Source organism: Ambystoma mexicanum, unplaced genomic scaffold, assembly GCF_040938575.1.
Source record: "Ambystoma mexicanum isolate Mex_15411 unplaced genomic scaffold, UKY_AmexF1_1 Mex_scaf1, whole genome shotgun sequence".
Classification (NCBI taxonomy): Eukaryota; Metazoa; Chordata; class Amphibia; order Caudata; family Ambystomatidae; genus Ambystoma; species Ambystoma mexicanum.
The window spans coordinates 113,192-140,386 of record NW_027182324.1 but is presented as its reverse complement, the minus strand read 5'-3'; the positions used below and the strand labels follow the sequence as shown (position 1 = coordinate 140,386).

Here is a 27,195-nt window from a genome sequence, read left to right as displayed (position 1 = left end):
TTCAAATCCGTAAGTGGGTGAACATTAAAGTCCTAGATGCTGCAAATCTCTATATCTGGATACGGAATGACTGAAAAAAGTTATGTCTCCAGTGTCAAAATGTGTGTAATGCACTAGTAATTCATTTCCTTTATTGACCAGTGAGGTAGCCATGTATGGAGTTGCTGTAGAGTGAAAATCAAGTTTCAAATGAGCAGTGATCCCTGTGCCTGGATAGCTCAGTTGGTAGAGCATCAGACTTTTAATCTGAGGGTCCAGGGTTCAAGTCCCTGTTCAGGGGTACCTTTGCTTCTTTTACAAAAAATTAAGCAGGAAATATGAATTGCTCATTCTAATATGTGCTATTTCTGATGGCATCGCAACCTTGGGCAATATGACTCTAAGGTAGTGGAGTCCAGAGTTCTTGGATGCTTTGCCAACATTTCAAGCCTGACTGTGGTTCTAAATAGCATGAAATAGCAATCTTTGTACAAAGTTTTAATATTGGGGAGACAGATTGGTCGAAAAAAAAGCAGACAGGCGCTGCTGAGATTCGAACTCAGGATCTCCTGTTTACTAGACAGGCGCTTTAACCAACTAAGCCACAGCACCTTTTTTACATCTGGTCTCCTTTCCTTCCTCATGTAATCATTTAGAAGTGAAATCCACTTTTTTAAGGCTGGGCTTCTGTTGCAATATAACTTTTCAAAATGTTTTCCAATTGACTGAAACTCCATTGCACAAAACGAGCATGTCATTAATCGTTGATTTAGAGTGGACTGCATTGCCCAGTGTGTGCATTGTGGAGCACATGTTCGTCTTTACTGGGGAGCAAGTTTGCACTCATGAATGTGGCAAAACATTCAAATCCGTAAGTGGGTGAACATTAAAGTCCTAGATGCTGCAAATCTCTATATCTGGATACGGAATGACTGAAAAAAGTTATGTCTCCAGTGTCAAAATGTGTGTAATGCACTAGTAATTCATTTCCTTTATTGACCAGTGAGGTAGCCTTGTATGGAGGTGCTGTAGAGTGAAAATCAAGTTTCAAATGGGCAGTGGTCCTTGTGCCTGGATAGCTCAGTCGGTAGAGCATCAGACTTTTAATCTGAGGGTCCAGGGTTCAAGTCCCTGTTCAGGCGTACCTTTGCTTCTTTTACAAAAAATTAAGCAGGAAATATGAATTGCTCATTCTAATATGTGCTATTTCTGATGGCATCGCAACCTTGGGCAATATGACTCTAAGGTAGTGGAGTCCAGAGTTCTTGGATGCTTTGCCAACATTTCAAGCCTGACTGTGCTTCTAAATAGCATGAAATAGCAATCTTTGTACAAAGTTTTAATATTGGGGAGACAGATTGGTCGAAAAAAAAGCAGACAGGCGCTGCTGAGATTCGAACTCAGGATCTCCTGTTTACTAGACAGGCGCTTTAACCAACTAAGCCACAGCACCTTTTTTGCATCTGGTCTCCTTTCCTTCCTCATGTAATCATTTAGAAGTGAAATCCACTTTTTTAAGGCTGGGCTTCTGTTGCAATATAACTTTTCAAAATGTTTTCCAATTGACTGAAACTCCATTGCACAAAACAAGCATGTCATTAATCGTCGATTTAGAGTGGACTGCATTGCCCAGTGTGTGCATTGAGGAGCACATGTTCGTCTTTACTGGGGAGCAAGTTTGCACTCATGAATGTGGCAAAACATTCAAATCCGTAAGTGGGTGAACATTAAAGTCCTAGATGCTGCAAATCTCTATATCTGGATACGGAATGACTGAAAAAAGTTATGTCTCCAGTGTCAAAATGTGTGTAATGCACTAGTAATTCATTTCCTTTATTGACCAGTGAGGTAGCCATGTATGGAGGTGCTGTAGAGTGAAAATCAAGTTTCAAATGAGCAGTGATCTCTGTGCCTGGATAGCTCAGTCGGTAGAGCATCAGACTTTTAATCTGAGGGTCCAGGGTTCAAGTCCCTGTTCAGGCGTACCTTTGCTTCTTTTACAAAAATTTAAGCAGGAAATATGAATTGCTCATTCTAATATGTGCTATTTCTGATGGCATCGCAACCTTGGGCAATATGACTCTAAGGTAGTGGAGTCCAGAGTTCTTGGATGCTTTGCCAACATTTCAAGCCTGACTGTGCTTCTAAATAGCATGAAATAGCAATCTTTGTACAAAGTTTTAATATTGGGGAGACAGATTGGTCGAAAAAAAAGCAAACAGGCGCTGCTGAGATTCGAACTCAGGATCTCCTGTTTACTAGAAAGGCGCTTTAACCAACTAAGCCACAGCACCTTTTTTGCATCTGGTCTCCTTTCCATTCTCATGTAATCATTTAGAAGTGAAATCCACTTTTTTAAGGCTGGGCTTCTGTTGCAATATAACTTTTCAAAATGTTTTCCAATTGACTGAAACTCCATTGCACAAAACGAGCATGTCATTAATCATCGATTTAGAGTGGACTGCATTGCCCAGTGTGTGCATTGAGGAGCACATGTTCGTCTTTACTGGGGAGCAAGTTTGCACTCATGAATGTGGCAAAACATTCAAATCCGTAAGTGGGTGAACATTAAAGTCCTAGATGCTGCAAATCTCTATATCTGGATACGGAATGACTGAAAAAAGTTATGTCTCCAGTGTCAAAATGTGTGTAATGCACTAGTAATTCATTTCCTTTATTGACCAGTGAGGTAGCCATGTATGGAGGTGCTGTAGAGTGAAAATCAAGTTTCAAATGGACAGTGATCCCTGTGCCTGGATAGCTCAGTCGGTAGAGCATCAGACTTTTAATCTGAGGGTCCAGGGTTCAAGTCACTGTTCAGGCGTACCTTTGCTTCTTTTACAAAAAATTAAGCAGGAAATATGAATTGCTCATTCTAATATGTGCGATTTCTGATGGCATCGCAACCTTGGGCAATATGACTCTAAGGTAGTGGAGTCCAGAGTTCTTGGATGCTTTGCCAACATTTCAAGCCTGACTGTGCTTCTAAATAGCATGAAATAGCAATCTTTGTACAAAGTTTTAATATTGGGGAGACAGATTGGTCGAAAAAAAAGCAGACAGGCGCTGCTGAGATTCGAACTCAGGATCTCCTGTTTACTAGACAGGCGCTTTAACCAACTAAGCCACAGCACCTTTTTTGCATCTGGTCTCCTTTCCTTCCTCATGTAATCATTTAGAAGTCATATTCACTTTTTTAAGGCTGGGCTTCTGTTGCAATATAACTTTTCAAAATGTTTTCCAATTGACTGAAACTCCATTGCACAAAACGAGCATGTCAGTAATCAACGATTTAGAGTGGACTGCATTGCCCAGTGTGTGCATTGAGGAGCACATGTGCGTCTTTACTGGTGAGCAAGTTTGCACTCATGAATGTGGCAAAACATTCAAATGCGTGGGGTGGATGACCATTAAAGTCCTACATGCTGCAAATCTCTATATCTGGATACGGAATGACTGAAAAAAGTTATGTCTCCAGTGTCAAAATGTGTGTAATGCACTAGTAATTCATTTCCTTTATTGACCAGTGAGGTAGCCATGTATGGGGGTGCTGTAGAGTGAAAATCAAGTTTCAAATGGCAGGGATCCCTGTGCCTGGATAGCTCAGTCGGTAGAGCGTCAGACTTTTAATCTGAGGGTCCAGGGTTCAAGTCCCTGTTCAGGCGTACCTTTGCTTCTTTTACAATAAATTAAGCAGGAAATATGAATTGCTCATTCTAATATTTGCTATTTCTGATGGCATGGCAACCTTGGGCAATATGACTCGAAGGTAGTGGAGTCCAGAGTTCTTGGATGCTTTGCCAACATTTTAAGCCTGTCTGTGCTTCTAAATAGCATGCAATAGCAATCTTTGTACAAAGTTTTAATATTGGGGAGACAGATTGGTCGAAAAAAAAGCAGAGAGGCACTGCTGAGATTCAAACTCAGGATCTCCTGTTTACTTGACAGGCACTTTAACCAATTAAGCCACAGCACCTTTTTTGCATCTAGTCTCCTTTCCTTCCTCATGTAATCATTTAGAAGTGAAATCCACTTTTTTTAAGGCTGGGCTACTGTTGCAATATAACTTTTCAAAATGTTTTCCAATTGACTGAAACTCCATTGCACAAAACGAGCATGTCATTAATCGTCGATTTAGAGTAGACTGCATTGCCCAGTGTGTGCATTGAGGAGTACATGTTCGTCTTTACTGGGGAGCAAGTTTGCACTCATGAATGTGGCAAAACATTCAAATCCGTAAGTGGGTGAACATTAAAGTCCTAGATGCTGCAAATCTCTATATCTGGATACGGAATGACTGAAAAAAGTTATGTCTCCAGTGTCAAAATGTGTGTAATGCACTAGTAATTCATTTCCTTTATTGACCAGTGAGGTAGCCATGTATGGAGGTGCTGTAGAGTGAAAATCAAGTTTCAAATGGGCAGTGATCCCTGTGCCTGGATAGCTCAGTCGGTAGAGCATCAGACTTTTAATCTGAGGGTCCAGGGTTCAAGTCACTGTTCAGGCGTACCTATGCTTCTTTTACAAAAAATTAAGTAGGAAATATGAATTGCTCATTCTAATATGTGCTATTTCTGATGGCATCGCAACCTTGGGCAATATGACTCTAAGGTAGTGGAGTCCAGAGTTTTTGGATGCTTTGCCAACATTTCAAGCCTGACTGTGCTTCTAAATAGCATGAAATAGCAATCTTTGTACAAAGTTTTAATATTGGGGAGACAGATTGGTCGAAAAAAAAGCAGACAGGCGCTGCTGAGATTCGAACTCAGGATCTCCTGTTTACTAGACAGGCGCTTTAACCAACTAAGCCACAGCACCTTTTTTGCATCTGGTCTCCTTTCCTTCCTCATGTAATCATTTAGAAGTGAAATCCATTTTTTTTAAGGCTGGGCTTCTGTTGCAATATAACTTTTCAAAATGTTTTCCAATTGACTGAAACTCCATTGCACAAAACGAGCATGTCATTAATCGTCGATTTAGAGTGGACTGCATTGCCCAGTGTGTGCATTGAGGAGCACATGTTCGTCTTTACTGGGGAGCAAGTTTGCACTCATGAATGTGGCAAAACATTCAAATGCGTGGGGTGGATGACCATTAAAGTCCTACATGCTGCAAATCTCTATATCTGGATACGGAATGACTGAAAAAAGTTATGTCTCCAGTGTCAAAATGTGTGTAATGCACTAGTAATTCATTTCCTTTATTGACCAGTGAGGTAGCCATGTATGGAGGTGCTGTAGAGTGAAAATCAAGTTTCAAATGGCAGTGATCCCTGTGCCTGGATAGCTCAGTCGGTAGAGCATCAGACTTTTAATCTGAGGGTCCAGGGTTCAAGTCCCTGTTCAGGCGTACCTTTGCTTCTTTTACAATAAATTAAGCAGGAAATATGAATTGCTCATTCTAATATTTGCTATTTCTGATGGCATGGCAACCTTGGGCAATATGACTCGAAGGTAGTGGAGTCCAGAGTTCTTGGATGCTTTGCCAACATTTTAAGCCTGACTGTGCTTCTAAATAGCATGCAATAGCAATCTTTGTACAAAGTTTTAATATTGGGGAGACAGATTGGTCGAAAAAAAAGCAGAGAGGCACTGCTGAGATTCAAACTCAGGATCTCCTGTTTACTTGACAGGCGCTTTAACCAACTAAGCCAGAGCACCTTTTTTGCATCTAGTCTCCTTTCCTTCCTCATGTAATCATTTAGAAGTGAAATCCACTTTTTTAAGGCTGGGCTTCTGTTGCAATATAACTTTTCAAAATGTTTTCCAATTGACTGAAACTCCATTGCACAAAACGAGCATGTCATTAATCGTCGATTTAGAGTGGACTGCATTGCCCAGTGTGTGCATTGAGGAGCACATGTTCGTCTTTACTGGGGAGCAAGTTTGCACTCATGAATGTGGCAAAACATTCAAATCCGTAAGTGGGTGAACATTAAAGTCCTAGATGCTGCAAATCTCTATATCTGGATACGGAATGACTGAAAAAAGTTATGTCTCCAGTGTCAAAATGTGTGTAATGCACTAGTAATTCATTTCCTTTATTGACCAGTGAGGTAGCCATGTATGGAGGTGCTGTAGAGTGAAAATCAAGTTTCAAATGGACAGTGATCCCTGTGCCTGGATAGCTCAGTCGGTAGAGCATCAGACTTTTAATCTGAGGGTCCAGGGTTCAAGTCACTGTTCAGGCGTACCTATGCTTCTTTTACAAAAAATTAAGCAGGAAATATGAATTGCTCATTCTAATATGTGCTATTTCTGATGGCATCGCAACCTTGGGCAATATGACTCTAAGGTAGTGGAGTCCAGAGTTTTTGGATGCTTTGCCAACATTTCAAGCCTGACTGTGCTTCTAAATAGCATGAAATAGCAATCTTTGTACAAAGTTTTAATATTGGGGAGACAGATTGGTCGAAAAAAAAGCAGACAGGCGCTGCTGAGATTCGAACTCAGGATCTCCTGTTTACTAGACAGGCGCTTTAACCAACTAAGCCACAGCACCTTTTTTGCATCTGGTCTCCTTTCCTTCCTCATGTAATCATTTAGAAGTGAAATCCATTTTTTTTAAGGCTGGGCTTCTGTTGCAATATAACTTTTCAAAATGTTTTCCAATTGACTGAAACTCCATTGCACAAAACGAGCATGTCATTAATCGTCGATTTAGAGTGGACTGCATTGCCCAGTGTGTGCATTGAGGAGCACATGTTCGTCTTTACTGGGGAGCAAGTTTGCACTCATGAATGTGGCAAAACATTCAAATCCGTAAGTGGGTGAACATTAAAGTCCTAGATGCTGCAAATCTCTATATCTGGATACGGAATGACTGAAAAAAGTTATGTCTCCAGTGTCAAAATGTGTGTAATGCACTAGTAATTCATTTCCTTTATTGACCAGTGAGGTAGCCATGTATGGAGTTGCTGTAGAGTGAAAATCAAGTTTCAAATGAGCAGTGATCCCTGTGCCTGGATAGCTCAGTTGGTAGAGCATCAGACTTTTAATCTGAGGGTCCAGGGTTCAAGTCCCTGTTCAGGCGTACCTTTGCTTCTTTTACAAAAAATTAAGCAGGAAATATGAATTGCTCATTCTAATATGTGCTATTTCTGATGGCATCGCAACCTTGGGCAATATGACTCTAAGGTAGTGGAGTCCAGAGTTCTTGGATGCTTTGCCAACATTTCAAGCCTGACTGTGGTTCTAAATAGCATGAAATAGCAATCTTTGTACAAATTTTTAATATTGGGGAGACAGATTGGTCGAAAAAAAAGCAGACAGGCGCTGCTGAGATTCGAACTCAGGATCTCCTGTTTACTAGACAGGCGCTTTAACCAACTAAGCCACAGCACCTTTTTTACATCTGGTCTCCTTTCCTTCCTCATGTAATCATTTAGAAGTGAAATCCACTTTTTTAAGGCTGGGCTTCTGTTGCAATATAACTTTTCAAAATGTTTTCCAATTGACTGAAACTCCATTGCACAAAACAAGCATGTCATTAATCGTCGATTTAGAGTGGACTGCATTGCCCAGTGTGTGCATTGAGGAGCACATGTTCGTCTTTACTGGGGAGCAAGTTTGCACTCATGAATGTGGCAAAACATTCAAATCCGTAAGTGGGTGAACATTAAAGTCCTAGATGCTGCAAATCTCTATATCTGGATACGGAATGACTGAAAAAAGTTATGTCTCCAGTGTCAAAATGTGTGTAATGCACTAGTAATTCATTTCCTTTATTGACCAGTGAGGTAGCCATGTATGGAGGTGCTGTAGAGTGAAAATCAAGTTTCAAATGAGCAGTGATCCCTGTGCCTGGATAGCTCAGTCGGTAGAGCATCAGACTTTTAATCTGAGGGTCCAGGGTTCAAGTCCCTGTTCAGGCGTACCTTTGCTTCTTTTACAAAAATTTAAGCAGGAAATATGAATTGCTCATTCTAATATGTGCTATTTCTGATGGCATCGCAACCTTGGGCAATATGACTCTAAGGTAGTGGAGTCCAGAGTTCTTGGATCCTTTGCCAACATTTCAAGCCTGACTGTGCTTCTAAATAGCATGAAATAGCAATCTTTGTACAAAGTTTTAATATTGGGGAGACAGATTGGTCGAAAAAAAAGCAAACAGGCGCTGCTGAGATTCGAACTCAGGATCTCCTGTTTACTAGAAAGGCGCTTTAACCAACTAAGCCACAGCACCTTTTTTGCATCTGGTCTCCTTTCCATTCTCATGTAATCATTTAGAAGTGAAATCCACTTTTTTAAGGCTGGGCTTCTGTTGCAATATAACTTTTCAAAATGTTTTCCAATTGACTGAAACTCCATTGCACAAAACGAGCATGTCATTAATCATCGATTTAGAGTGGACTGCATTGCCCAGTGTGTGCATTGAGGAGCACATGTTCGTCTTTACTGGGGAGCAAGTTTGCACTCATGAATGTGGCAAAACATTCAAATCCGTAAGTGGGTGAACATTAAAGTCCTAGATGCTGCAAATCTCTATATCTGGATACGGAATGACTGAAAAAAGTTATGTCTCCAGTGTCAAAATGTGTGTAATGCACTAGTAATTCATTTCCTTTATTGACCAGTGAGGTAGCCATGTATGGAGGTGCTGTAGAGTGAAAATCAAGTTTCAAATGGACAGTGATCCCTGTGCCTGGATAGCTCAGTCGGTAGAGCATCAGACTTTTAATCTGAGGGTCCAGGGTTCAAGTCACTGTTCAGGCGTACCTTTGCTTCTTTTACAAAAAATTAAGCAGGAAATATGAATTGCTCATTCTAATATGTGCGATTTCTGATGGCATCGCAACCTTGGGCAATATGACTCTAAGGTAGTGGAGTCCAGAGTTCTTGGATGCTTTGCCAACATTTCAAGCCTGACTGTGCTTCTAAATAGCATGAAATAGCAATCTTTGTACAAAGTTTTAATATTGGGGAGACAGATTGGTCGAAAAAAAAGCAGACAGGCGCTGCTGAGATTCGAACTCAGGATCTCCTGTTTACTAGACAGGCGCTTTAACCAACTAAGCCACAGCACCTTTTTTGCATCTGGTCTCCTTTCCTTCCTCATGTAATCATTTAGAAGTCATATTCACTTTTTTAAGGCTGGGCTTCTGTTGCAATATAACTTTTCAAAATGTTTTCCAATTGACTGAAACTCCATTGCACAAAACGAGCATGTCAGTAATCAACGATTTAGAGTGGACTGCATTGCCCAGTGTGTGCATTGAGGAGCACATGTACGTCTTTACTGGTGAGCAAGTTTGCACTCATGAATGTGGCAAAACATTCAAATGCGTGGGGTGGATGACCATTAAAGTCCTACATGCTGCAAATCTCTATATCTGGATACGGAATGACTGAAAAAAGTTATGTCTCCAGTGTCAAAATGTGTGTAATGCACTAGTAATTCATTTCCTTTATTGACCAGTGAGGTAGCCATGTATGGAGGTGCTGTAGAGTGAAAATCAAGTTTCAAATGGCAGGGATCCCTGTGCCTGGATAGCTCAGTCGGTAGAGCATCAGACTTTTAATCTGAGGGTCCAGGGTTCAAGTCCCTGTTCAGGCGTACCTTTGCTTCTTTTACAATAAATTAAGCAGGAAATATGAATTGCTCATTCTAATATTTGCTATTTCTGATGGCATGGCAACCTTGGGCAATATGACTCGAAGGTAGTGGAGTCCAGAGTTCTTGGATGCTTTGCCAACATTTTAAGCCTGTCTGTGCTTCTAAATAGCATGCAATAGCAATCTTTGTACAAAGTTTTAATATTGGGGAGACAGATTGGTCGAAAAAAAAGCAGAGAGGCACTGCTGAGATTCAAACTCAGGATCTCCTGTTTACTTGACAGGCACTTTAACCAATTAAGCCACAGCACCTTTTTTGCATCTAGTCTCCTTTCCTTCCTCATGTAATCATTTAGAAGTGAAATCCACTTTTTTTAAGGCTGGGCTACTGTTGCAATATAACTTTTCAAAATGTTTTCCAATTGACTGAAACTCCATTGCACAAAACGAGCATGTCATTAATCGTCGATTTAGAGTGGACTGCATTGCCCAGTGTGTGCATTGAGGAGCACATGTTCGTCTTTACTGGGGAGCAAGTTTGCACTCATGAATGTGGCAAAACATTCAAATCCGTAAGTGGGTGAACATTAAAGTCCTAGATGCTGCAAATCTCTATATCTGGATACGGAATGACTGAAAAAAGTTATGTCTCCAGTGTCAAAATGTGTGTAATGCACTAGTAATTCATTTCCTTTATTGACCAGTGAGGTAGCCATGTATGGAGGTGCTGTAGAGTGAAAATCAAGTTTCAAATGGGCAGTGATCCCTGTGCCTGGATAGCTCAGTCGGTAGAGCATCAGACTTTTAATCTGAGGGTCCAGGGTTCAAGTCACTGTTCAGGCGTACCTATGCTTCTTTTACAAAAAATTAAGTAGGAAATATGAATTGCTCATTCTAATATGTGCTATTTCTGATGGCATCGCAACCTTGGGCAATATGACTCTAAGGTAGTGGAGTCCAGAGTTTTTGGATGCTTTGCCAACATTTCAAGCCTGACTGTGCTTCTAAATAGCATGAAATAGCAATCTTTGTACAAAGTTTTAATATTGGGGAGACAGATTGGTCGAAAAAAAAGCAGACAGGCGCTGCTGAGATTCGAACTCAGGATCTCCTGTTTACTAGACAGGCGCTTTAACCAACTAAGCCACAGCACCTTTTTTGCATCTGGTCTCCTTTCCTTCCTCATGTAATCATTTAGAAGTGAAATCCATTTTTTTTAAGGCTGGGCTTCTGTTGCAATATAACTTTTCAAAATGTTTTCCAATTGACTGAAACTCCATTGCACAAAACGAGCATGTCATTAATCGTCGATTTAGAGTGGACTGCATTGCCCAGTGTGTGCATTGAGGAGCACATGTTCGTCTTTACTGGGGAGCAAGTTTGCACTCATGAATGTGGCAAAACATTCAAATGCGTGGGGTGGATGACCATTAAAGTCCTACATGCTGCAAATCTCTATATCTGGATACGGAATGACTGAAAAAAGTTATGTCTCCAGTGTCAAAATGTGTGTAATGCACTAGTAATTCATTTCCTTTATTGACCAGTGAGGTAGCCATGTATGGAGGTGCTGTCGAGTGAAAATCAAGTTTCAAATGGCAGTGATCCCTGTGCCTGGATAGCTCAGTCGGTAGAGCATCAGACTTTTAATCTGAGGGTCCAGGGTTCAAGTCCCTGTTCAGGCGTACCTTTGCTTCTTTTACAATAAATTAAGCAGGAAATATGAATTGCTCATTCTAATATTTGCAATTTCTGATGGCATGGCAACCTTGGGCAATATGACTCGAAGGTAGTGGAGTCCAGAGTTCTTGGATGCTTTGCCAACATTTCAAGCCTGACTGTGCTTCTAAATAGCATGAAATAGCAATCTTTGTACAAAGTTTTAATATTGGGGAGACAGATTGGTCGAAAAAAAAGCAGACAGGCGCTGCTGAGATTCGAACTCAGGATCTCCTGTTTACTAGACAGGCGCTTTAACCAACTAAGCCACAGCACCTTTTTTGCATCTGGTCTCCTTTCCTTCCTCATGTAATCATTTAGAAGTGAAATCCATTTTTTTTAAGGCTGGGCTTCTGTTGCAATATAACTTTTCAAAATGTTTTCCAATTGACTGAAACTCCATTGCACAAAACGAGCATGTCATTAATCGTCGATTTAGAGTGGACTGCATTGCCCAGTGTGTGCATTGAGGAGCACATGTTCGTCTTTACTGGGGAGCAAGTTTGCACTCATGAATGTGGCAAAACATTCAAATCCGTAAGTGGGTGAACATTAAAGTCCTAGATGCTGCAAATCTCTATATCTGGATACGGAATGACTGAAAAAAGTTATGTCTCCAGTGTCAAAATGTGTGTAATGCACTAGTAATTCATTTCCTTTATTGACCAGTGAGGTAGCCATGTATGGAGGTGCTGTAGAGTGAAAATCAAGTTTCAAATGAGCAGTGATCCCTTTGCCTGGATAGCTCAGTCGGTAGAGCATCAGACTTTTAATCTGAGGGTCCAGGGTTCAAGTCCCTGTTCAGGCGTACCGTTGCTTCTTTTACAAAAATTTAAGCAGGAAATATGAATTGCTCATTCTAATATGTGCTATTTCTGATGGCATCGCAACCTTGGGCAATATGACTCTAAGGTAGTGGAGTCCAGAGTTCTTGGATGCTTTGCCAACATTTCAAGCCTGACTGTGCTTCTAAATAGCATGAAATAGCAATCTTTGTACAAAGTTTTAATATTGGGGAGACAGATTGGTCGAAAAAAAAGCAGACAGGCGCTGCTGAGATTCGAACTCAGGATCTCCTGTTTACTAGACAGGCGCTTTAACCAACTAAGCCACAGCACCTTTTTTGCATCTGGTCTCCTTTCCATTCTCATGTAATCATTTAGAAGTGAAATCCACTTTTTTAAGGCTGGGCTTCTGTTGCAATATAACTTTTCAAAATGTTTTCCAATTGACTGAAACTCCATTGCACAAAACGAGCATGTCATTAATCGTCGATTTAGAGTGGACTGCATTGCCCAGTGTGTGCATTGAGGAGCACATGTTCGTCTTTACTGGGGAGCAAGTTTGCACTCATGAATGTGGCAAAACATTCAAATCCGTAAGTGGGTGAACATTAAAGTCCTAGATGCTGCAAATCTCTATATCTGGATACGGAATGACTGAAAAAAGTTATGTCTCCAGTGTCAAAATGTGTGTAATGCACTAGTAATTCATTTCCTTTATTGACCAGTGAGGTAGCCATGTATGGAGGTGCTGTAGAGTGAAAATCAAGTTTCAAATGGGCAGTGATCCCTGTGCCTGGATAGCTCAGTCGGTAGAGCATCAGACTTTTAATCTGATGGTCCAGGGTTCAAGTCCCTGTTGCATCTGGTCTCCTTTCCTTCCTCATGTAATCATTTAGAAGTGAAATCCACTTTTTTTAAGGCTGGGCTTCTGTTGCAATATAACTTTTCAAAATGTTTTCCAATTGACTGAAACTCCATTGCACAAAACGAGCATGTCAGTAATCGACGATTTAGAGTGGACTGCATTGCCCAGTGTGTGCATTGAGGAGCACATGTACGTCTTTACTGGGGAGCAAGTTTGCACTCATGAATGTGGCAAAACATTCAAATCCGTGGGGTGGATGACCATTAAAGTCCTAGATGCTGCAAATCTCTATATCTGGATACGGAATGACTGAAAAAAGTCATGTCTCCAGTGTCAAAATGTGTGTAATGCACTAGTAATTCATTTCCTTTAATTGACCAGTGAGGTAGCCATGTATGGAAGTGCTGTAGAGTGAAAATCAAGTTTCAAATGGGCAGTGATCCTGTGGGTCCAGGGTTCAAGTCCCTGTTCAAGCGTACCTTTGCTTTTTTTACAAAAAATTAAGCAGGAAATATGAATTGCTCATTCGAATATGTGTTATTTCTGATGGCATCTCAACCTTGGGCAATATGACTCTAAGGTAGTGGAGACCAGAGTTCTTGGGTGCTTTGCCAACATTTCAAGCCTGACTGTGCTTCTAAATAGCATGAAATAGCAATCTTTGTACAAAGTTTTAATATTGGGGAGACAGATTGGTCGAAAAAAAAGCAGACAGGCGCTGCTGAGATTCGAACTCAGGATCTCCTTTTTACTAGACAGGCGCTTTAACCAACTAAGCCACAGCACCTTTTTTGCATCTGGTCTCCTTTCCTTCCTCATGTAATCATTTAGAAGTGAAATCCACTTTTTTTAAGGCTGGGCTTCTGTTGCAATATAACTTTTCAAAATGTTTTCCAATTGACTGAAACTCCATTGCACAAAACGAGCATGTCATTAATCGTCGATTTAGAGTGGACGGCATTGCCCAGTGTGTGCATTGAGGAGCACATGTTCGTCTTTACTGGGGAGCAAGTTTGCACTCATGAATGTGGCAAAACATTCAAATCCGTAAGTGGGTGAACATTAAAGTCCTAGATGCTGCAAATCTCTATATCTGGATACGGAATGACTGAAAAAAGTTATGTCTCCAGTGTCAAAATGTGTGTAATGCACTAGTAATTCATTTCCTTTATTGACCAGTGAGGTAGCCATGTATGGAGGTGCTGTAGAGTGAAAATCAAGTTTCAAATGGCAGTGATCCCTGTGCCTGGATAGCTCAGTCGGTAGAGCATCAAACTTTTAATCTGAGGGTCCAGGGTTCAAGTCCCTGCTCAGGCGTACCTTCGCTTCTTTTACAAAAAATTAAGCAGGAAATATGAATTGCTCATTCTAATATGTGCTATTTCTGATGGCATCGCAACCTTGGGCAATATGACTCTAAGGTGGTGGAGTCCAGAGTTCTTGGATGCTTTGCCAACATTTCAAGCCTGACTGTGCTTCTAAATAGCATGAAATAGCAATCTTTGTTCAAAGTTTTAATATTGGGGAGACAGATTGGTCGAAAAAAAAGCAGACAGGCGCTGCTGAGATTCGAACTCAGGATCTCCTGTTTACTAGACAGGCGCTTTAACCAACTAAGCCACAGCACCTTTTTTGCATCTGGTCTCCTTTCCATTCTCATGTAATCATTTAGAAGTGAAATCCACTTTTTTAAGGCTGGGCTTCTGTTGCAATATAACTTTTCAAAATGTTTTCCAATTGACTGAAACTCCATTGCACAAAACGAGCATGTCATTAATCGTCGATTTAGAGTGGACTGCATTGCCCAGTGTGTGCATTGAGGAGCACATGTTCGTCTTTACTGGGGAGCAAGTTTGCACTCATGAATGTGGCAAAACATTCAAATCCGTAAGTGGGTGAACATTAAAGTCCTAGATGCTGCAAATCTCTATATCTGGATACGGAATGACTGAAAAAAGTTATGTCTCCAGTGTCAAAATGTGTGTAATGCACTAGTAATTCATTTCCTTTATTGACCAGTGAGGTAGCCATGTATGGAGTTGCTGTAGAGTGAAAATCAAGTTTCAAATGAGCAGTGATCCCTGTGCCTGGATAGCTCAGTTGGTAGAGCATCAGACTTTTAATCTGAGGGTCCAGGGTTCAAGTCCCTGTTCAGGGGTACCTTTGCTTCTTTTACAAAAAATTAAGCAGGAAATATGAATTGCTCATTCTAATATGTGCTATTTCTGATGGCATCGCAACCTTGGGCAATATGACTCTAAGGTAGTGGAGTCCAGAGTTCTTGGATGCTTTGCCAACATTTCAAGCCTGACTGTGGTTCTAAATAGCATGAAATAGCAATCTTTGTACAAAGTTTTAATATTGGGGAGACAGATTGGTCGAAAAAAAAGCAGACAGGCGCTGCTGAGATTCGAACTCAGGATCTCCTGTTTACTAGACAGGCGCTTTAACCAACTAAGCCACAGCACCTTTTTTACATCTGGTCTCCTTTCCTTCCTCATGTAATCATTTAGAAGTGAAATCCACTTTTTTAAGGCTGGGCTTCTGTTGCAATATAACTTTTCAAAATGTTTTCCAATTGACTGAAACTCCATTGCACAAAACGAGCATGTCATTAATCGTTGATTTAGAGTGGACTGCATTGCCCAGTGTGTGCATTGTGGAGCACATGTTCGTCTTTACTGGGGAGCAAGTTTGCACTCATGAATGTGGCAAAACATTCAAATCCGTAAGTGGGTGAACATTAAAGTCCTAGATGCTGCAAATCTCTATATCTGGATACGGAATGACTGAAAAAAGTTATGTCTCCAGTGTCAAAATGTGTGTAATGCACTAGTAATTCATTTCCTTTATTGACCAGTGAGGTAGCCTTGTATGGAGGTGCTGTAGAGTGAAAATCAAGTTTCAAATGGGCAGTGGTCCTTGTGCCTGGATAGCTCAGTCGGTAGAGCATCAGACTTTTAATCTGAGGGTCCAGGGTTCAAGTCCCTGTTCAGGCGTACCTTTGCTTCTTTTACAAAAAATTAAGCAGGAAATATGAATTGCTCATTCTAATATGTGCTATTTCTGATGGCATCGCAACCTTGGGCAATATGACTCTAAGGTAGTGGAGTCCAGAGTTCTTGGATGCTTTGCCAACATTTCAAGCCTGACTGTGCTTCTAAATAGCATGAAATAGCAATCTTTGTACAAAGTTTTAATATTGGGGAGACAGATTGGTCGAAAAAAAAGCAGACAGGCGCTGCTGAGATTCGAACTCAGGATCTCCTGTTTACTAGACAGGCGCTTTAACCAACTAAGCCACAGCACCTTTTTTGCATCTGGTCTCCTTTCCTTCCTCATGTAATCATTTAGAAGTGAAATCCACTTTTTTAAGGCTGGGCTTCTGTTGCAATATAACTTTTCAAAATGTTTTCCAATTGACTGAAACTCCATTGCACAAAACAAGCATGTCATTAATCGTCGATTTAGAGTGGACTGCATTGCCCAGTGTGTGCATTGAGGAGCACATGTTCGTCTTTACTGGGGAGCAAGTTTGCACTCATGAATGTGGCAAAACATTCAAATCCGTAAGTGGGTGAACATTAAAGTCCTAGATGCTGCAAATCTCTATATCTGGATACGGAATGACTGAAAAAAGTTATGTCTCCAGTGTCAAAATGTGTGTAATGCACTAGTAATTCATTTCCTTTATTGACCAGTGAGGTAGCCATGTATGGAGGTGCTGTAGAGTGAAAATCAAGTTTCAAATGAGCAGTGATCCCTGTGCCTGGATAGCTCAGTCGGTAGAGCATCAGACTTTTAATCTGAGGGTCCAGGGTTCAAGTCCCTGTTCAGGCGTACCTTTGCTTCTTTTACAAAAATTTAAGCAGGAAATATGAATTGCTCATTCTAATATGTGCTATTTCTGATGGCATCGCAACCTTGGGCAATATGACTCTAAGGTAGTGGAGTCCAGAGTTCTTGGATCCTTTGCCAACATTTCAAGCCTGACTGTGCTTCTAAATAGCATGAAATAGCAATCTTTGTACAAAGTTTTAATATTGGGGAGACAGATTGGTCGAAAAAAAAGCAAACAGGCGCTGCTGAGATTCGAACTCAGGATCTCCTGTTTACTAGAAAGGCGCTTTAACCAACTAAGCCACAGCACCTTTTTTGCATCTGGTCTCCTTTCCATTCTCATGTAATCATTTAGAAGTGAAATCCACTTTTTTAAGGCTGGGCTTCTGTTGCAATATAACTTTTCAAAATGTTTTCCAATTGACTGAAACTCCATTGCACAAAACGAGCATGTCATTAATCATTGATTTAGAGTGGACTGCATTGCCCAGTGTGTGCATTGAGGAGCACATGTTCGTCTTTACTGGGGAGCAAGTTTGCACTCATGAATGTGGCAAAACATTCAAATCCGTAAGTGGGTGAACATTAAAGTCCTAGATGCTGCAAATCTCTATATCTGGATACGGAATGACTGAAAAAAGTTATGTCTCCAGTGTCAAAATGTGTGTAATGCACTAGTAATTCATTTCCTTTATTGACCAGTGAGGTAGCCATGTATGGAGGTGCTGTAGAGTGAAAATCAAGTTTCAAATGGACAGTGATCCCTGTGCCTGGATAGCTCAGTCGGTAGAGCATCAGACTTTTAATCTGAGGGTCCAGGGTTCAAGTCACTGTTCAGGCGTACCTTTGCTTCTTTTACAAAAAATTAAGCAGGAAATATGAATTGCTCATTCTAATATGTGCGATTTCTGATGGCATCGCAACCTTGGGCAATATGACTCTAAGGTAGTGGAGTCCAGAGTTCTTGGATGCTTTGCCAACATTTCAAGCCTGACTGTGCTTCTAAATAGCATGAAATAGCAATCTTTGTACAAAGTTTTAATATTGGGGAGACAGATTGGTCGAAAAAAAAGCAGACAGGCGCTGCTGAGATTCGAACTCAGGATCTCCTGTTTACTAGACAGGCGATTTAACCAACTAAGCCACAGCACCTTTTTTGCATCTGGTCTCCTTTCCTTCCTCATGTAATCATTTAGAAGTCATATTCACTTTTTTAAGGCTGGGCTTCTGTTGCAATATAACTTTTCAAAATGTTTTCCAATTGACTGAAACTCCATTGCACAAAACGAGCATGTCAGTAATCAACGATTTAGAGTGGACTGCATTGCCCAGTGTGTGCATTGAGGAGCACATGTACGTCTTTACTGGTGAGCAAGTTTGCACTCATGAATGTGGCAAAACATTCAAATGCGTGGGGTGGATGACCATTAAAGTCCTACATGCTGCAAATCTCTATATCTGGATACGGAATGACTGAAAAAAGTTATGTCTCCAGTGTCAAAATGTGTGTAATGCACTAGTAATTCATTTCCTTTATTGACCAGTGAGGTAGCCATGTATGGAGGTGCTGTAGAGTGAAAATCAAGTTTCAAATGGCAGGGATCCCTGTACCTGGATAGCTCAGTCGGTAGAGCATCAGACTTTTAATCTGAGGGTCCAGGGTTCAAGTCCCTGTTCAGGCGTACCTTTGCTTCTTTTACAATAAATTAAGCAGGAAATATGAATTGCTCATTCTAATATTTGCTATTTCTGATGGCATGGCAACCTTGGGCAATATGACTCGAAGGTAGTGGAGTCCAGAGTTCTTGGATGCTTTGCCAACATTTTAAGCCTGTCTGTGCTTCTAAATAGCATGCAATAGCAATCTTTGTACAAAGTTTTAATATTGGGGAGACAGATTGGTCGAAAAAAAAGCAGAGAGGCACTGCTGAGATTCAAACTCAGGATCTCCTGTTTACTTGACAGGCACTTTAACCAATTAAGCCACAGCACCTTTTTTGCATCTAGTCTCCTTTCCTTCCTCATGTAATCATTTAGAAGTGAAATCCACTTTTTTTAAGGCTGGGCTACTGTTGCAATATAACTTTTCAAAATGTTTTCCAATTGACTGAAACTCCATTGCACAAAACGAGCATGTCATTAATCGTCGATTTAGAGTGGACTGCATTGCCCAGTGTGTGCATTGAGGAGCACATGTTCGTCTTTACTGGGGAGCAAGTTTGCACTCATGAATGTGGCAAAACATTCAAATCCGTAAGTGGGTGAACATTAAAGTCCTAGATGCTGCAAATCTCTATATCTGGATACGGAATGACTGAAAAAAGTTATGTCTCCAGTGTCAAAATGTGTGTAATGCACTAGTAATTCATTTCCTTTATTGACCAGTGAGGTAGCCATGTATGGAGGTGCTGTAGAGTGAAAATCAAGTTTCAAATGGGCAGTGATCCCTGTGCCTGGATAGCTCAGTCGGTAGAGCATCAGACTTTTAATCTGAGGGTCCAGGGTTCAAGTCACTGTTCAGGCGTACCTATGCTTCTTTTACAAAAAATTAAGTAGGAAATATGAATTGCTCATTCTAATATGTGCTATTTCTGATGGCATCGCAACCTTGGGCAATATGACTCTAAGGTAGTGGAGTCCAGAGTTTTTGGATGCTTTGCCAACATTTCAAGCCTGACTGTGCTTCTAAATAGCATGAAATAGCAATCTTTGTACAAAGTTTTAATATTGGGGAGACAGATTGGTCGAAAAAAAAGCAGACAGGCGCTGCTGAGATTCGAACTCAGGATCTCCTGTTTACTAGACAGGCGCTTTAACCAACTAAGCCACAGCACCTTTTTTGCATCTGGTCTCCTTTCCTTCCTCATGTAATCATTTAGAAGTGAAATCCATTTTTTTTAAGGCTGGGCTTCTGTTGCAATATAACTTTTCAAAATGTTTTCCAATTGACTGAAACTCCATTGCACAAAACGAGCATGTCATTAATCGTCGATTTAGAGTGGACTGCATTGCCCAGTGTGTGCATTGAGGAGCACATGTTCGTCTTTACTGGGGAGCAAGTTTGCACTCATGAATGTGGCAAAACATTCAAATGCGTGGGGTGGATGACCATTAAAGTCCTACATGCTGCAAATCTCTATATCTGGATACGGAATGACTGAAAAAAGTTATGTCTCCAGTGTCAAAATGTGTGTAATGCACTAGTAATTCATTTCCTTTATTGACCAGTGAGGTAGCCATGTATGGAGGTGCTGTCGAGTGAAAATCAAGTTTCAAATGGCAGTGATCCCTGTGCCTGGATAGCTCAGTCGGTAGAGCATCAGACTTTTAATCTGAGGGTCCAGGGTTCAAGTCCCTGTTCAGGCGTACCTTTGCTTCTTTTACAATAAATTAAGCAGGAAATATGAATTGCTCATTCTAATATTTGCTATTTCTGATGGCATGGCAACCTTGGGCAATATGACTCGAAGGTAGTGGAGTCCAGAGTTCTTGGATGCTTTGCCAACATTTCAAGCCTGACTGTGCTTCTAAATAGCATGAAATAGCAATCTTTGTACAAAGTTTTAATATTGGGGAGACAGATTGGTCGAAAAAAAAGCAGACAGGCGCTGCTGAGATTCGAACTCAGGATCTCCTGTTTACTAGACAGGCGCTTTAACCAACTAAGCCACAGCACCTTTTTTGCATCTGGTCTCCTTTCCTTCCTCATGTAATCATTTAGAAGTGAAATCCATTTTTTTTAAGGCTGGGCTTCTGTTGCAATATAACTTTTCAAAATGTTTTCCAATTGACTGAAACTCCATTGCACAAAACGAGCATGTCATTAATCGTCGATTTAGAGTGGACTGCATTGCCCAGTGTGTGCATTGAGGAGCACATGTTCGTCTTTACTGGGGAGCAAGTTTGCACTCATGAATGTGGCAAAACATTCAAATCCGTAAGTGGGTGAACATTAAAGTCCTAGATGCTGCAAATCTCTATATCTGGATACGGAATGACTGAAAAAAGTTATGTCTCCAGTGTCAAAATGTGTGTAATGCACTAGTAATTCATTTCCTTTATTGACCAGTGAGGTAGCCATGTATGGAGGTGCTGTAGAGTGAAAATCAAGTTTCAAATGGGCAGTGATCCCTGTGCCTGGATAGCTCAGTCGGTAGAGCATCAGACTTTTAATCTGAGGGTCCAGGGTTCAAGTCCCTGCTCAGGCATACCTTCGCTTCTTTTACAAAAAATTAAGCAGGAAATATGAATTGCTCATTCTAATATGTGCTATTTCTGATGGCATCGCAACCTTGGGCAATATGACTCTAAGGTAGTGGAGTCCAGAGTTCTTGGATGCTTTGCCAACATTTCAAGCCTGACTGTGCTTCTAAATAGCATGAAACAGCAATCTTTGTTCAAAGTTTTAATATTGGGGAGACAGATTGGTCGAAAAAAAAGCAGACAGGCGCTGCTGAGATTCGAACTCAGGATCTCCTGTTTACTAGACAGGCGCTTTAACCAACTAAGCCATAGCACCTTTTTTGCATCTGGTCTCCTTTCCTTCCTCATGTAATCATTTAGAAGTGAAATCCACTTTTTTTAAGGCTGGGCTTCTGTTGCAATATAACTTTTCAAAATGTTTTCCAATTGACTGAAACTCCATTGCACAAAACGAGCATGTCATTAATCGTCGATTTAGAGTGGACGGCATTGCCCAGTGTGTGCATTGAGGAGCACATGTTCGTCTTTACTGGGGAGCAAGTTTGCACTCATGAATGTGGCAAAACATTCAAATCCGTAAGTGGGTGAACATTAAAGTCCTAGATGCTGCAAATCTCTATATCTGGATACGGAATGACTGAAAAAAGTTATGTCTCCAGTGTCAAAATGTGTGTAATGCACTAGTAATTCATTTCCTTTATTGACCAGTGAGGTAGCCATGTATGGAGGTGCTGTAGAGTGAAAATCAAGTTTCAAATGGCAGTGATCCCTGTGCCTGGATAGCTCAGTCGGTAGAGCATCAAACTTTTAATCTGAGGGTCCAGGGTTCAAGTCCCTGCTCAGGCGTACCTTCGCTTCTTTTACAAAAAATTAAGCAGGAAATATGAATTGCTCATTCTAATATGTGCTATTTCTGATGGCATCGCAACCTTGGGCAATATGACTCTAAGGTGGTGGAGTCCAGAGTTCTTGGATGCTTTGCCAACATTTCAAGCCTGACTGTGCTTCTAAATAGCATGAAATAGCAATCTTTGTTCAAAGTTTTAATATTGGGGAGACAGATTGGTCGAAAAAAAAGCAGACAGGCGCTGCTGAGATTCGAACTCAGGATCTCCTGTTTACTAGACAGGCGCTTTAACCAACTAAGCCACAGCACCTTTTTTGCATCTGGTCTCCTTTCCTTCCTCATGTAATCATTTAGAAGTGAAATACACTTTTTTAAGGCTGGGCTTCTGTTGCAATATAACTTTTCAAAATGTTTTCCAATTGACTGAAACTCCATTGCACAAAACGAGCATGTCATTAATCGTCGATTTAGAGTGGACTGCATTGCCCAGTGTGTGCATTGAGGAGCACATGTTCGTCTTTACTGGGGAGCAAGTTTGCACTCATGAATGTGGCAAAACATTCAAATCCGTAAGTGGGTGAACATTAAAGTCCTAGATGCTGCAAATCTCTATATCTGGATACGGAATGACTGAAAAAAGTTATGTCTCCAGTGTCAAAATGTGTGTAATGCACTAGTAATTCATTTCCTTTATTGACCAGTGAGGTAGCCATGTATGGAGTTGCTGTAGAGTGAAAATCAAGTTTCAAATGAGCAGTGATCCCTGTGCCTGGATAGCTCAGTTGGTAGAGCATCAGACTTTTAATCTGAGGGTCCAGGGTTCAAGTCCCTGTTCAGGGGTACCTTTGCTTCTTTTACAAAAAATTAAGCAGGAAATATGAATTGCTCATTCTAATATGTGCTATTTCTGATGGCATCGCAACCTTGGGCAATATGACTCTAAGGTAGTGGAGTCCAGAGTTCTTGGATGCTTTGCCAACATTTCAAGCCTGACTGTGGTTCTAAATAGCATGAAATAGCAATCTTTGTACAAAGTTTTAATATTGGGGAGACAGATTGGTCGAAAAAAAAGCAGACAGGCGCTGCTGAGATTCGAACTCAGGATCTCCTGTTTACTAGACAGGCGCTTTAACCAACTAAGCCACAGCACCTTTTTTACATCTGGTCTCCTTTCCTTCCTCATGTAATCATTTAGAAGTGAAATCCACTTTTTTAAGGCTGGGCTTCTGTTGCAATATAACTTTTCAAAATGTTTTCCAATTGACTGAAACTCCATTGCACAAAACGAGCATGTCATTAATCGTTGATTTAGAGTGGACTGCATTGCCCAGTGTGTGCATTGTGGAGCACATGTTCGTCTTTACTGGGGAGCAAGTTTGCACTCATGAATGTGGCAAAACATTCAAATCCGTAAGTGGGTGAACATTAAAGTCCTAGATGCTGCAAATCTCTATATCTGGATACGGAATGACTGAAAAAAGTTATGTCTCCAGTGTCAAAATGTGTGTAATGCACTAGTAATTCATTTCCTTTATTGACCAGTGAGGTAGCCTTGTATGGAGGTGCTGTAGAGTGAAAATCAAGTTTCAAATGGGCAGTGGTCCTTGTGCCTGGATAGCTCAGTCGGTAGAGCATCAGACTTTTAATCTGAGGGTCCAGGGTTCAAGTCCCTGTTCAGGCGTACCTTTGCTTCTTTTACAAAAAATTAAGCAGGAAATATGAATTGCTCATTCTAATATGTGCTATTTCTGATGGCATCGCAACCTTGGGCAATATGACTCTAAGGTAGTGGAGTCCAGAGTTCTTGGATGCTTTGCCAACATTTCAAGCCTGACTGTGCTTCTAAATAGCATGAAATAGCAATCTTTGTACAAAGTTTTAATATTGGGGAGACAGATTGGTCGAAAAAAAAGCAGACAGGCGCTGCTGAGATTCGAACTCAGGATCTCCTGTTTACTAGACAGGCGCTTTAACCAACTAAGCCACAGCACCTTTTTTGCATCTGGTCTCCTTTCCTTCCTCATGTAATCATTTAGAAGTGAAATCCACTTTTTTAAGGCTGGGCTTCTGTTGCAATATAACTTTTCAAAATGTTTTCCAATTGACTGAAACTCCATTGCACAAAACAAGCATGTCATTAATCGTCGATTTAGAGTGGACTGCATTGCCCAGTGTGTGCATTGAGGAGCACATGTTCGTCTTTACTGGGGAGCAAGTTTGCACTCATGAATGTGGCAAAACATTCAAATCCGTAAGTGGGTGAACATTAAAGTCCTAGATGCTGCAAATCTCTATATCTGGATACGGAATGACTGAAAAAAGTTATGTCTCCAGTGTCAAAATGTGTGTAATGCACTAGTAATTCATTTCCTTTATTGACCAGTGAGGTAGCCATGTATGGAGGTGCTGTAGAGTGAAAATCAAGTTTCAAATGAGCAGTGATCCCTGTGCCTGGATAGCTCAGTCGGTAGAGCATCAGACTTTTAATCTGAGGGTCCAGGGTTCAAGTCCCTGTTCAGGCGTACCTTTGCTTCTTTTACAAAAATTTAAGCAGGAAATATGAATTGCTCATTCTAATATGTGCTATTTCTGATGGCATCGCAACCTTGGGCAATATGACTCTAAGGTAGTGGAGTCCAGAGTTCTTGGATGCTTTGCCAACATTTCAAGCCTGACTGTGCTTCTAAATAGCATGAAATAGCAATCTTTGTACAAAGTTTTAATATTGGGGAGACAGATTGGTCGAAAAAAAAGCAAACAGGCGCTGCTGAGATTCGAACTCAGGATCTCCTGTTTACTAGAAAGGCGCTTTAACCAACTAAGCCACAGCACCTTTTTTGCATCTGGTCTCCTTTCCATTCTCATGTAATCATTTAGAAGTGAAATCCACTTTTTTAAGGCTGGGCTTCTGTTGCAATATAACTTTTCAAAATGTTTTCCAATTGACTGAAACTCCATTGCACAAAACGAGCATGTCATTAATCATCGATTTAGAGTGGACTGCATTGCCCAGTGTGTGCATTGAGGAGCACATGTTCGTCTTTACTGGGGAGCAAGTTTGCACTCATGAATGTGGCAAAACATTCAAATCCGTAAGTGGGTGAACATTAAAGTCCTAGATGCTGCAAATCTCTATATCTGGATACGGAATGACTGAAAAAAGTTATGTCTCCAGTGTCAAAATGTGTGTAATGCACTAGTAATTCATTTCCTTTATTGACCAGTGAGGTAGCCATGTATGGAGGTGCTGTAGAGTGAAAATCAAGTTTCAAATGGACAGTGATCCCTGTGCCTGGATAGCTCAGTCGGTAGAGCATCAGACTTTTAATCTGAGGGTCCAGGGTTCAAGTCACTGTTCAGGCGTACCTTTGCTTCTTTTACAAAAAATTAAGCAGGAAATATGAATTGCTCATTCTAATATGTGCGATTTCTGATGGCATCGCAACCTTGGGCAATATGACTCTAAGGTAGTGGAGTCCAGAGTTCTTGGATGCTTTGCCAACATTTCAAGCCTGACTGTGCTTCTAAATAGCATGAAATAGCAATCTTTGTACAAAGTTTTAATATTGGGGAGACAGATTGGTCGAAAAAAAAGCAGACAGGCGCTGCTGAGATTCGAACTCAGGATCTCCTGTTTACTAGACAGGCGCTTTAACCAACTAAGCCACAGCACCTTTTTTGCATCTGGTCTCCTTTCCTTCCTCATGTAATCATTTAGAAGTCATATTCACTTTTTTAAGGCTGGGCTTCTGTTGCAATATAACTTTTCAAAATGTTTTCCAATTGACTGAAACTCCATTGCACAAAACGAGCATGTCAGTAATCAACGATTTAGAGTGGACTGCATTGCCCAGTGTGTGCATTGAGGAGCACATGTACGTCTTTACTGGTGAGCAAGTTTGCACTCATGAATGTGGCAAAACATTCAAATGCGTGGGGTGGATGACCATTAAAGTCCTACATGCTGCAAATCTCTATATCTGGATACGGAATGACTGAAAAAAGTTATGTCTCCAGTGTCAAAATGTGTGTAATGCACTAGTAATTCATTTCCTTTATTGACCAGTGAGGTAGCCATGTATGGAGGTGCTGTAGAGTGAAAATCAAGTTTCAAATGGCAGGGATCCCTGTGCCTGGATAGCTCAGTCGGTAGAGCATCAGACTTTTAATCTGAGGGTCCAGGGTTCAAGTCCCTGTTCAGGCGTACCTTTGCTTCTTTTACAATAAATTAAGCAGGAAATATGAATTGCTCATTCTAATATTTGCTATTTCTGATGGCATGGCAACCTTGGGCAATATGACTCGAAGGTAGTGGAGTCCAGAGTTCTTGGATGCTTTGCCAACATTTTAAGCCTGTCTGTGCTTCTAAATAGCATGCAATAGCAATCTTTGTACAAAGTTTTAATATTGGGGAGACAGATTGGTCGAAAAAAAAGCAGAGAGGCACTGCTGAGATTCAAACTCAGGATCTCCTGTTTACTTGACAGGCACTTTAACCAATTAAGCCACAGCACCTTTTTTGCATCTAGTCTCCTTTCCTTCCTCATGTAATCATTTAGAAGTGAAATCCACTTTTTTTAAGGCTGGGCTACTGTTGCAATATAACTTTTCAAAATGTTTTCCAATTGACTGAAACTCCATTGCACAAAACGAGCATGTCATTAATCGTCGATTTAGAGTGGACTGCATTGCCCAGTGTGTGCATTGAGGAGCACATGTTCGTCTTTACTGGGGAGCAAGTTTGCACTCATGAATGTGGCAAAACATTCAAATCCGTAAGTGGGTGAACATTAAAGTCCTAGATGCTGCAAATCTCTATATCTGGATACGGAATGACTGAAAAAAGTTATGTCTCCAGTGTCAAAATGTGTGTAATGCACTAGTAATTCATTTCCTTTATTGACCAGTGAGGTAGCCATGTATGGAGGTGCTGTAGAGTGAAAATCAAGTTTCAAATGGGCAGTGATCCCTGTGCCTGGATAGCTCAGTCGGTAGAGCATCAGACTTTTAATCTGAGGGTCCAGGGTTCAAGTCACTGTTCAGGCGTACCTATGCTTCTTTTACAAAAAATTAAGTAGGAAATATGAATTGCTCATTCTAATATGTGCTATTTCTGATGGCATCGCAACCTTGGGCAATATGACTCTAAGGTAGTGGAGTCCAGAGTTTTTGGATGCTTTGCCAACATTTCAAGCCTGACTGTGCTTCTAAATAACATGAAATAGCAATCTTTGTACAAAGTTTTAATATTGGGGAGACAGATTGGTCGAAAAAAAAGCAGACAGGCGCTGCTGAGATTCGAACTCAGGATCTCCTGTTTACTAGACAGGCGCTTTAACCAACTAAACCACAGCACCTTTTTTGCATCTGGTCTCCTTTCCTTCCTCATGTAATCATTTAGAA

At 40.8% G+C, this 27,195-nt stretch overlaps 15 non-coding genes across 15 annotated transcripts; all 15 read left to right on the top strand.

The window, feature by feature from the left end:
- The first annotated feature begins 1,048 nt into the window (after positions 1 to 1,048).
- TRNAK-UUU (transfer RNA lysine (anticodon UUU)) lies at positions 1,049 to 1,121 on the top strand. The gene has a single exon. It is a non-coding gene; the product is annotated as a tRNA-Lys (tRNA).
- Positions 1,122 to 1,889: 768 nt separating this feature from the next.
- On the top strand, positions 1,890 to 1,962 carry TRNAK-UUU (transfer RNA lysine (anticodon UUU)). Its single transcript has one exon. It is a non-coding gene; the product is annotated as a tRNA-Lys (tRNA).
- Positions 1,963 to 3,571: 1,609 nt separating this feature from the next.
- Positions 3,572 to 3,644, top strand: TRNAK-UUU (transfer RNA lysine (anticodon UUU)). Its single transcript has one exon. It is a non-coding gene; the product is annotated as a tRNA-Lys (tRNA).
- Positions 3,645 to 5,255: 1,611 nt separating this feature from the next.
- Positions 5,256 to 5,328, top strand: TRNAK-UUU (transfer RNA lysine (anticodon UUU)). Its single transcript has one exon. It is a non-coding gene; the product is annotated as a tRNA-Lys (tRNA).
- Positions 5,329 to 6,938: 1,610 nt separating this feature from the next.
- TRNAK-UUU (transfer RNA lysine (anticodon UUU)) lies at positions 6,939 to 7,011 on the top strand. Its single transcript has one exon. It is a non-coding gene; the product is annotated as a tRNA-Lys (tRNA).
- Positions 7,012 to 7,779: 768 nt separating this feature from the next.
- Positions 7,780 to 7,852, top strand: TRNAK-UUU (transfer RNA lysine (anticodon UUU)). The gene has a single exon. It is a non-coding gene; the product is annotated as a tRNA-Lys (tRNA).
- Positions 7,853 to 9,461: 1,609 nt separating this feature from the next.
- TRNAK-UUU (transfer RNA lysine (anticodon UUU)) lies at positions 9,462 to 9,534 on the top strand. The gene has a single exon. It is a non-coding gene; the product is annotated as a tRNA-Lys (tRNA).
- A 1,611-nt stretch (positions 9,535 to 11,145) lies between these two features.
- TRNAK-UUU (transfer RNA lysine (anticodon UUU)) lies at positions 11,146 to 11,218 on the top strand. The gene has a single exon. It is a non-coding gene; the product is annotated as a tRNA-Lys (tRNA).
- Positions 11,219 to 11,987: 769 nt separating this feature from the next.
- Positions 11,988 to 12,060, top strand: TRNAK-UUU (transfer RNA lysine (anticodon UUU)). The gene has a single exon. It is a non-coding gene; the product is annotated as a tRNA-Lys (tRNA).
- Positions 12,061 to 15,828: 3,768 nt separating this feature from the next.
- TRNAK-UUU (transfer RNA lysine (anticodon UUU)) lies at positions 15,829 to 15,901 on the top strand. The gene has a single exon. It is a non-coding gene; the product is annotated as a tRNA-Lys (tRNA).
- Positions 15,902 to 16,669: 768 nt separating this feature from the next.
- TRNAK-UUU (transfer RNA lysine (anticodon UUU)) lies at positions 16,670 to 16,742 on the top strand. The gene has a single exon. It is a non-coding gene; the product is annotated as a tRNA-Lys (tRNA).
- A 3,293-nt stretch (positions 16,743 to 20,035) lies between these two features.
- Positions 20,036 to 20,108, top strand: TRNAK-UUU (transfer RNA lysine (anticodon UUU)). Its single transcript has one exon. It is a non-coding gene; the product is annotated as a tRNA-Lys (tRNA).
- Positions 20,109 to 23,400: 3,292 nt separating this feature from the next.
- TRNAK-UUU (transfer RNA lysine (anticodon UUU)) lies at positions 23,401 to 23,473 on the top strand. Its single transcript has one exon. It is a non-coding gene; the product is annotated as a tRNA-Lys (tRNA).
- A 768-nt stretch (positions 23,474 to 24,241) lies between these two features.
- TRNAK-UUU (transfer RNA lysine (anticodon UUU)) lies at positions 24,242 to 24,314 on the top strand. The gene has a single exon. It is a non-coding gene; the product is annotated as a tRNA-Lys (tRNA).
- A 1,609-nt stretch (positions 24,315 to 25,923) lies between these two features.
- Positions 25,924 to 25,996, top strand: TRNAK-UUU (transfer RNA lysine (anticodon UUU)). The gene has a single exon. It is a non-coding gene; the product is annotated as a tRNA-Lys (tRNA).
- Positions 25,997 to 27,195: the final 1,199 nt, after the last annotated feature.